General features: G+C 34.4%; 1 non-coding gene across 1 annotated transcript; it reads left to right on the plus strand.

Moving 5' to 3' along the window:
- Window positions 1–8,045: 8,045 nt before the first annotated feature.
- LOC121208855 (small nucleolar RNA R71) lies at window positions 8,046–8,152 on the plus strand. The gene has a single exon (XR_005903979.1). It is a non-coding gene; the product is annotated as a small nucleolar RNA R71 (small nucleolar RNA).
- Window positions 8,153–11,468: the final 3,316 nt, after the last annotated feature.

Consider the following 11,468-nt stretch of genomic DNA (forward strand, 5'->3'; position numbering starts at 1 on the left):
AGCGTATGAATCGAACATTGTTGGAGAAAGTTCGATGTATGTTGTCCAATGCTGGGTTGGGCAAGCAATTTTGGGCTGAGGCTGTGACATACGCTGGCCATCTTGTTAATCGTTTGCCATCATCTGCATTAGAAAGAAAAACTCCTATGGAGGTATGGTCTGGAAAACTGGCTACAGATTATGATTCCTTACATGTGTTTGGATCCACTGCATATTACCATGTGAAGGAGTCAAAGTTAGATCCAAGGGCAAAGAAAGCTCTCTTTATGGGAATCACTTCTGGAGTGAAGGGATTTCGTCTTTGGTGCTTAAGCACAAAGAAAATGATCTGTAGCAGAGATGTTACCTTTGATGAATCTGCCACATTGAAAAAGGTAGCAGATAAAGATATTCAGACGAGCAATACTCCACAGCAGGTGGAGTGTACTCCAAAACAGGTGGAGTTTGAGCAGATCGGGATTTTCCCAGTTAATAAGTCTAATTCTCCAGCCACAATGGAGGAATTAGAGGTTGAAGAGGTTTTGACCCAAGAACCACTAAGTACACCAGAACCAGTTGCAGTTGCAAGGCCACGGAGAGAAATTCGTAAACCTGCTCGATTTACTGATATGATGGCCTACGCCCTTCCCGTTGTTGATGATATTCCTATCACTTATCAAGAAGTAATGCAAAGCTTAGAAAGTGATAAATGGAAAAACGCCATGGATGAAGAAATGCAGTCTCTCCTGAAGAACAATACTTGGGAGTTGGCGCAATTACCAAAAGGTAAAAGGGCAATCGGATGCAAGTGGGTATTCGCAAAGACAGATGGATCTCCTAACAAGAAGGATATTCGCTACAAGGCAAGATTGGTAGCTAAAGGCTACACTCAGAAGGAGGGAATTGACTACAATGATGTATTTTCCCCTGTTGTGAAGCATTCCTCCATTAGAATTTTGTTGGCCTTGGTAGCACAGTTGAATTTGGAACTAGCTCAACTTGATGTTAAAACGGCTTTCTTGCATGGTGAGTTAGAAGAGGAGATCTATATGACTCAGCTCGAAGGATACACAGATGCTGGTGGTAGAAATTGGGTTTGTAAGCTGAACAAATCGCTATATAGATTGAAGCAATCCCCGAGGCAGTGGTACAAGCGATTTGATAGCTTTATGAGAAGGCAGAAGTACACAAAAAGCAAATATGACAATTGTGTGTATTTGCAGAAGCTGCATGACGGATCTTTCATTTATCTACTCTTGTATGTTGATGATATGTTAATCGCTTCGAAGAGCCAAAAAGAGATAGATAAGCTGAAGGCTCAGTTGAATCAAGAGTTCGAGATGAAAGATCTAGGTGAGGCCAAGAAGATTCTCGGTATGGAGATACGTAGAGATAGACAGAGAGGCAAGCTTTGTTTGAATCAGAAGCAATATCTGAAAAAGGTATTACAATGTTTTGGTGTAAATGAAAACACAAAACATGTAAGTACCCCACTTGCTTCTCATTTGAAACTTAGTGCTCAATTATCTCTGGAAACTGAAGAAGAAAGAGAATATATGGCAAAAGTCCCATATGCTAATGCAGTTGGGAGTTTGATGTATGCAATGGTGTGTACGCGGCCTGACATTTCACAAGTTGTTGGAGTTGTGAGCAGGTATATGCATGATCCTGGAAAAGGACATTGGCAAGCTGTGAAATGGATTCTACGGTATCTTCAAAAAACCGTAGATGTTGGTTTAATTTTTGAACAGGATGAAGCACTTGGTCAGTTTGTAGTTGGATATGTTGATTCCGACTTTGCTGGTGATTTAGATAAACGTCGTTCAACTACGGGGTATCTGTTTACTCTTGCGAAAGCCCTAGTGAGTTGGAAGTCTACCTTACAGTCTACAGTAGCTGTGTCTACTACAGAGGCAGAATATATGGCAGTTACAGAAGCTGTTAAGGAGGCTATTTGGCTTAATGGATTGTTGAAAGACTTAGGAGTTGTTCAAAGTCACATAAGTTTATATTGTGACAGTCAGAGCGCTATTCATTTAGCGAAAAATCAAGTCTATCATTCAAGAACCAAGCATATCGACGTAAGATATCACTTTGTGCGGGAAGTCTTTGAAAAAGGAAAAACTCTACTTCAGAAGATTCCGGCAGCAGATAATCCAGCAGATATGATGACCAATGTGGTAACAACAATCAAGTTTAATCATTGTTTGAACTTGATTAACATCCTGAGAATTTGAGCACCTTCAGGTGTATGGCGCTCGAGAGCGCATTTGGAGGCACTACAAAAGATACCTTTATCGAATTTGGGGAGTTGAAGGAAGTGTGTGAAGATGTGATTATCCTAATCAAATCTTCAAGGTGGAGATTGTTGAAAAGTCAAATTAAAAGGGGTGTTGAAAAGTCAAAAAAATAGGAGGTGCAAGTGGCACCGAAAGAAAAAAATGGTAGGCAAGTTGTTTAAAGTTGAATGGGATAATTGCAATTTTGGTCCCTAATTTTTTAGGCCATTTGCAAGTTAGTCCCTGAACCTCAACTATAAATAGGCCTAACCATTTCTCATTTACACCATCCCAACCAATCTTTCTCTCTTAGTTTTCTTTCTTCTCCCATTTGAGAATTCTTAAGGAATTCTATTTGTTTGTAATATTTTGAAGATAGTAAAGTTATCATCTGGTGTTAGTGTCCGAGGACGTAGGTATAATTTACTGAACCTCGTTAAAACTCTTGTGTTCTTTCTTATCCTATTTTTCTTTCAATATTTGAGGGTATAATAGTAGTATTTAATTGTGCTATTAAATTACTATAGAAGGGATATTCTGACTAAGGAAAGACTTGGTATTTAAGAGATCCATGTGATCCACCTCTCTTCCCTGGGAATTGAACTTTGTGTGATTTTTTAGTACAATAATTTACACGCTTCCGACCCTATTAGAACAACAGATGTAAGACTTGGGAATGGCAAATCTTTGAGAATGCCACTGCTGAATTGGAGCTTTAACCATACAAGGAGGAAGACCTGAGCTATAAGAGCTTCAAATTCTTTTACTGAATGCTTATTTTATACAAGTGTTTGAACTGATAATTGGTGACAATGCAAGTCGTCAACAGATTTGTGAACACAAATTCAAAGTAATCTTTTGAGGCCCTTTTTGGGTTCTGGCAATTCAGTCTTGGTGGAGAAGCAAGTTACCTTTGACTTTGACTTTGACTTAGTATCATGATTTTAGGTTCATAAAATGATTTTCAGCATCCTCACCTTTTTTTTCCCATATTTATCAATGGTATTATATAAATCCATGAAAACCAAGTATAAAAGAACTGCCTGATTCAGTTGAGCATCTTTTCAAACTAGAAAGATTGTGACTGAGCAAGTCAAAGGTCAAAAAGGAATCGATCAATATTTCCAAGTTGGAATCCCTTTGTTATTTGGATCTATGTGATTGCCCGATGGTTGAATTTTCAGAAATCCCAAGAAGCTTAAAAGAACTAATCTTATCTGGAACTCAAATCGAAGAAGTGGACTTGCCTTTTCAGTACTTAAATAAGAGCAGCTCACGGGTCAAAAATCCATCAATCAAGTTGGAATCCATTCGTTATTTGTACTGAAGAAGTGTCCAATTGTTGAATCCCCAGAAATACAAAGAAAACAAGTTGAAGCTTATCCAGGAGTCTAATTGAACTAATTGAAGAAGTGTTCTCAGCTTTCCAACCTTCAACTGATCTTAAGGACTTTAGTTGGAATGCTTTGATTGTCTAGTTCTTAGTCATTGCTTAAGAGAATTAAACTTATCTGGGACTCAAATTCAAGAACCTTTCTGCTCTTTGGGTAATCTTAAGCTCTTAAATATGAGCGGCTCAAGTATTCAAAAGCTACAGTTCAATACTGCCCTCATTTGTTCCGCAAAGATTCCGGAAGAGTTGTCCCCAAACAATTCTTCAAAATGTTAGAAAGAAAAAAGAAAAACAGGGGAGAGGGAATCTTTAGAAATGAACTTCTTTCCAAACTATTAAATGAAGAAGAAATTCGTATATACACCCCTTCCATAAGATATCCTTATCAAGAGAGGCTGAACAATAAAAAGAAAATACTTGTTGTCTTTGATGATGTTAGTGACCCAGACCAAATAGATTTTATAGGTGTTAAGACATTTTAGTCATGAAAGTAAAAATCATTGTAAGATGTAGAGATAGACAAGTACATTAGAAGGAGGGAGTTAACCAAATACATTTGGTAAACAAATTAAATGCTAATGACTCTCTTCAACTTTTTTCTACTTTTGCATTTAAGATGTTTAATCCTACTGTTGATTTTCGATATATATTAGAAAGACGAGGTGAATAAACTAAAGCAATATGCTAACCCAAAACTTTCACATATTTTAAAAAGCAGCTTTGATGGGCTAGATGAAGTACTAGAGAAAAATATAGTTCTTGATGTAGCATGCTTCTTTAAAGGGAACCCAAGAAATATGTAGAAAAAATTTGAAGTTGCTTGTATAAGAGTGTAGGAAATGTAATAAGCAACTCGGTTGACAAGTGCCTCCATGATGTCATTTTTCTATGCATGATATACTTGAAGAGATTGCCATGGACATTGTTCATCAATAATTTAAACACTCTAAAAAGTGCAGTAGATTGTGGATTATTAAAGATGTGAAACAAGTGCTCAAATATAATAAAGTAAGCACTAATTTTATTTATATTCCTTTTCTTATTTTTATTATATATTTTTGTCATTTTAATTAGAATTTATATATAATAAATTGTGAATATATAAATTCATTTGAATTATAGGATAAACTACAAAATGGGTCACTAAACTATTGCCTTTATTTTATTTTGGTCACTGAACTTTTAATTTTTCGATTTAGTCACTAAACTTTTCAAAATCAAATATTTTGGTCATTGCCATTAGATTAGTGACGGAAAACTAATGTGGGCTTTTTTTTATTGGTATAATGACAAAATTTGGTCTAATAACTTTTTTTCTAATGTTGTTAAGTATAGGATATATGACACTCTAAGATTGTAATGTTGGATAATATGGGCATCACATATATATAATAAAAATAATTACATATTATTTACTATCTATAAAAAATGTTGGCAAGTAATCTAATATGGTTAATGCTTATTGGGTTTTAGTTAATAAATAAAATATAGGTCAAATATGTGTAGATACTCGAGTAATTAATTTCTAATTAATGATTGACTAATGATTAGAAATTAAGGTTAATGTATAAAAGTTATATATTAGGTTATAGTCCTCAAATTACACATACCTAACTTTTTTGGCATATCATCTTTAGAAAAAAGAGAGTCACCTACCCTAAAATACTAATGTGTAAATTTAGAAGATCAAAAGCACATAATTTAAAGATTTCAACATATTGATGGATTCAGGTACACTTCCACATCTTTTTTTTTAATGATCCGAAATGATATATCATGTTTATTAAATTTTGTATCAAAACTTTATTGTTCTAACAAGTAGCATCCAAGACTTCTCATGTTAAATTACTAATAACTTTCTTAGTGTAAGTAATGACCCTATGTCCCCATCCATCCATCCATTTTTTATTACATAAACTACTACACAAATTTAATCTACTTATTATTATCAAAGCAATTGCTTTGTCACTTAAATTAATGTATTTGATGGTATTTGTTTGGGTACACTAATAGAGTTTTTCTTTTGACCATTCAATTATAAAATATTCAATTTAATTACAAGTATTTTCGAAATTTGACTTCTTCTTTTTTGTCAATCTATCGTTAAAATTAATTCATTTGGATACACAAATAGTCACCCAACTATGATAGTTTTTTTTTAATTTAGTTACTAACATATTTTAAATTTAATTTTTTTTCAGTTAGTCATCAAATCATTAATGGAAGGCCGACGTGACTTTTTTTTAGCATAATAACAATTTTAGCCCTCCAATTTTTACACATTCTATTAGTTTAATTTTAATTCTACGAATTTCAATATGTTTAGCTCTTAACATATACACATTCTGTCAATTTAATCTTGATTTTAAAATATTTAAAAATTATAAAAAAAATTACAATGCATTTATGAATTAAATACTCATTTGGCTCCTGGACTTGACACCTCCTTCCAACTTGATATTAATAAACGTTGAATTTTTAATTTTAGTTTTAATTTTTGTAATTTTTAATTTGATTTTTTTAAAAATATGAATAAATTAACGGAACATATCAACATTGAGGGCTAACAACAAAAATAATAGAATATCCAATTAAAGAACTAAATTTATTATTACACAAATAAAAAAAAGATATACGATTAAATTTATAAGATTAATAATTAATATTAGAGTAAATAGCAATTTCGTATTGCTAAATTTAAATTAGTGTGGTTCACAGGTTGAACCACAAGAGATAGATGCCAATAAATCGCAACTCATTCAAATATTAAAAAAAAATTGTATTAGTTTTTTAATAAATTTTTATTAGGCTTAGTTAATACCTAAAATCAAAGAAATTCTTTCGCAGATGCCAAACGTAGTTAGATTTTTAAAAGAGCTTTTATCAAACAAACGGAAGTTGGATGAGTCATCACATGTGGAGTTAAATTTAGTTTGCTCAGCTATTCTACAAACAAGCTACCTAACAAACTGAAAGATCCAGGGAGTTTTACGATTCCTTATTTAATTGGTAGTTTGAATGTTAACAATGCTTTAGCTGATTTAGGGGCAAATATTAATGTTATGCCTTATAAAATGTTTAAACAACTAGGTCTTGGGAAACCCAAACAAACTAGGATGAGCGTTCAATTGGCTGATAAAACCATTAGATTTCCTAGGTGTATAATTGAAGATGTGCTTATTAAAATCGACAAATTTATATTTCTAGTAGACTTTGTTGTTTTAGACATGGATGAGGATAGTGACATTCCTTTAATTTTAGGACGACCCTTTTTAGCAACTGCTAGGACTATTATTGATGTCGGTACAGGTGAGTTAATACTTCGAGTAGGTGATGCCATGATTAAACTCCAAGCTCGTGATTCTGTCAGAAAGACTAGTGATCGAGATGATTACAATTAATTTAATTTTCGTAAAACAAAGCTAAATTTAATTTTCTTCGCTACAATTAATGAAAAGGCATTGGTTTTTAATAATTTAAGGAAGTTACCGAATTGTTCGTCCGTGTGGTCTTTCTTGTCGCATTGGGGTATGACACACGAGGTTTATACTTTTTGCTTACCAGTTTCTGTTTATCATTGCTTACCTCAACCTTAACTTTATTGACCACATTGTCTTGCCTCGATTTTGGTTCATCTTCAATCATTGTGTACAATAATGGCATGGAGTTGCTCCCTTGGGTTAGTTTCAGTGTAACTTGGTAGACTACCTTGTGGTCGTTCAGAGATCAACTGAGTAAGCTGACCTGTTTGAGTTTCGAGCCCTTGAATCGACACTTGCTAATTTTTAAGTGCTGTCTCGGTATTCTAAAAATGAGTTTCTGATACCGAGATAAATTTGGTAAGCATCTCCTCAAGGTTCGACTTTTTCTCCTGTTGGTAAGGTGGTTATTGAAAACCTGGAAGGTGTTGTGGCATTTGATTCCCTTAACCACCCCACGAAAAATTGGGATGGTTCCTCCAACCTGCATTGTAAGTGTTACTATAAAGGTTATTCCGAGGTCTAGAATTGTTACCTATATAGTGGACTTGTTCTCCATCGGTGCTAGGGTTGAAGGATGGATAGTCTGTGTTGTGCATCCCTCCTCCATTTGAATCACACCTCATCACTGGATGTACCTGAGTAGGATCGTACAAACTGTCAATCTTTTTATTCAAAAGTTCTACCTGGTTTGATAGCATGGTGACTGCGTCGAGGTTGAAAACACCAGCTGCTTTTGTCGGCTTCGTTCTCATGACTTGCCACTAATAGTTGTTTAGTGACATCTCTTCAATAAATTCGTAAGCCTCTTCAGGTGTTTTGTTGTTCAAGGTTCCATCGGCGGCTGCATCAATCAGTTGCCTTGTTGAGGGGTTCACACCGTTATAGAAGGTCTAAACCTATAACCATAAAGGTAACCCATGGTAAGGGCACCGTTTCAATAAATCCTTCTATCTTTCCCATACATCATAAAGGGTTTTTAAATCCATCTGCACAAAAGAAGAGATATCATTCCTCAATTTAGCCATTCTAGCCGGCGAAAAATATTTAAGCAGAAATTTTTCGGTCATTTGTTCTCAAGTAGTAATTGACCCTCATGGTAACGAGTTCAACTACTGTTTAGCCTTATTCCATAATGAAAAGGGAAACAACCGAAGGCGAATGGCATCGTCAGAAATGCCATTGATTTTGAAAGTGTCGCAATATTCCAGAAAGTTGGCCAAATGAGTATTTGGATCATTATCTTGTAAACCATTTAACTGAATAAACTGATGGATCATCTGAATTGTGTTCGACTTCAGTTCAAAATTATTTGCAGCAACGGTAGGTCGAACAATACTCGATTCAGCTCCTATTAAAGTAAGCTTAGTATAATCATACATAGTACGAGGAGCAGGATTCTGATTTACTGGATTCGCGGCAACCACAGGAGGTAGCAAATTATTCTGATTTTCAGCCATCTCCTCAGTAGTATTGGTATCATCCTTGTGCCCTTCCTCTATATATTGTAGATTTCGCTTTATTTCTCTATTAAAAGTAGAGGCCCTAACGGGTTTCTTCTAGTCATAAACTATAAAAAAACCTGTCAGAAGCAAAAGAGAAGAAAAATTAGTAATTAAAAATAAAAACTAAAAACAAAAATTAAATGCAATATAAAAAAAATGGCTAAATTAATAAAAATCAAGCGTTCCTAATATCTTAGTCCCCGGCAACAGCGCCAAAAACTTGATGGTCGTTAAACTAACTAAAAATTCGACTAAGGCAAGTGCACCTATCGAATAGTAGTATAGTTCTGGTGAGACCGAAAATATCGTATCCACAAGGACTAAAAGTACTAGTAATTACTATTTTTTATTATCTAGCCTACGAATTAAAGTGATGTTTTTTAAACTAAGATTAACTATCTAATTAACTAAGAATACGATAGAGATAAAAGTTGGAAAATACTGTTGGAAAACCGATGGAGAAGACAATACCCAAGGAAGAATCCACCTAGACTTCACTTATTACTTCTAAATGAGACGATTTATTCACTTGACTTAATCTGTAGAAATCCCTGATTTATGTTAATATCTTTCTCGAAACTAAAAACAACTGACTCTAGGTTGATTAATTGAAATATCTTTTTAATTAAAACCCCTATTTTCACATTAACTCGATCTATAGATTCCCTTATTAGATTTGACTCTAATCCGACAGATTTATGTCGTCCTATCTCTAGGATTGCATGCAACTTCGCTTAATTATGGAAGATCTACTCTTAAATAGGGACTTTTGCTCCACTGAATAAGCACATCAAAACATGAATTAATATCCTGGAATATTAAAGCAATGATTAAAACTCATAATTAAGAATAAGAACAAATATTTATCATATAATTCAAATAGGAATAAAATCCATCTTAGGTTTCATTTCCCTTAGGTATTTTGGGAGCTTAGTTCATAATAATGGAAAACGTTTCAAAATTGGGAAAACAACAAAATATAAAGAAGCCCAAAGAACTTCTCAAGAAATTGAATGGAGATCTTCGGTCTTGAAGTTGACCCTGCTTTCAAGCTGATTTTGATGACTGTCTTCGAGTATTCTCTGCCTTCTACTCCGTCCCCCTTTTGATCATCTTCTAGGGTGTTTATATAGACTTTGGAATGCTTTAAAACTCTAAAAATTAGCCTTTTTCAAGTAGAATTAGACTTGGGTTCGATAGGGACACGGCTGTGTGCCACGCCCGTGTGAAGGTACTCAAGCTATGTGTAATTCTGAGTTGGTTTTTAGTCGACACGGTCATGACACATGGGCGTGTGACCTACCCGTGTGTCACACACGGGTGTGTAGGTTACTCATGTAGAAGTGCCTAAGCCGTGTGAAACACTGAATTAGGCCCATTTTGTCCTTTTTGGCCCGTTTCTTACTCTTTTTGCTATCCTAAGCTCTCCTGGGTATAAAACATGAAATTAAAGGATTAGGAGCATCAAATTCATTAAATCTTATGATAAACCTTTCAAAAATATGCCAAGTATGAGGTAAAAATATGTATATATTATGGTTTATCAAAGACGCCATGAAAGAGAACAAAATACGTTGAGGGAACTTTGATTTCTTTGCTTCTATCGTAGGAAGAGTGACAAGCGTCGTTTTGCCTATCAAAATAAAATAAACCTCTTCAAAAATAAAATAAATAAATAAAAAGGTAGAATAGTGGAAGAGGGTCGACCCACAGGGAGTTTAATGGAATTCTTGATTAAATTTCTTGTTCTCGACCTAGGAGCTAAAATAGAAAATAAAAAAGAGGTGATTTGAGAAGTAACAAGAAAATAAAATAAACAAGTAAAATTGCAAGAAAGATGTATTAAGATAGAAGCAATAAAATAAAGAAGATGAAAGATTAAGTTGAATAAACATGAGTATAAGAATCGCCTCGAGCTAGTTTCGTCAATTTCCACGATCATTGAAAGTAGATTTTTGCTCCAGGATTCATGTCGGTTACAGTCTACGAGGCCTAACCCATCGTTACTTGCTATTCTCTCATGTAACCGATCTTCCCAAGTCTATCTTCGAAAGTCGATTCTTAAGTAAATCAACCACGTTTATCGCTGTTAAAGTACTTAGTTTTAAAATAGGAAAAGCCCAACTCGGAAGTTGTCTTATCGAGAATCATTTCCGATCTCGTCTTTCCTTAGCGAACCGCCGCTAAGAGTGTTCATAGGATGTCGAAATGCCACAGGCCGATCCTTCCTTCCAACTGTAAAATTAAACGATTCCAGACCAACGAATCCTTTTTTATTTGAAAAATGTTTAAAAATTTTAGTAAGGCCGATTGCCAAACTATCTGAGCAAAAAGACGAAAATGTATTCCGAAGGGATTTAAGCAATATTCAATTCTCACGTGAGGAATTGATTCGTACTAGCTCTTGGCTTGAGAAAAATTAGCCAAGCATGATATTGATTATCATGCTTAACATGTTTTGATAATGTAAAAACATAAAATAAAATAAAATAAAGTAGAAATAAATAAAAGAAGAAAATTTTATTAAAAATGAAAATAAAGTAGCAATAAGAACAAAAGACGAGATCCCCTTAGCCTTACCCAAAGGTGGGTATTTATAGGCTTCAAATTCCCAAATCAACAAACTAATCAAAAAAAGATAAGATAATATCTTTAAAATTATGAAAATGAAATCCAAAATCTCCCAAATCACGTCAATAGATCAAGATAAGTTGTTTCCAGAATATTCCCTGTGTTGACTTCTGATTTGCCACGTCAGATCTGCATCGTGCCCAGCGTCGTGCCCACGACTCCAGCCGTGACAGAATAAAAAGAAAGAAAACTGCAGATTACG

Source organism: Gossypium hirsutum, chromosome A10 (genome assembly GCF_007990345.1).
Source record: "Gossypium hirsutum isolate 1008001.06 chromosome A10, Gossypium_hirsutum_v2.1, whole genome shotgun sequence".
NCBI lineage: Eukaryota > Viridiplantae > Streptophyta > Magnoliopsida > Malvales > Malvaceae > Gossypium > Gossypium hirsutum.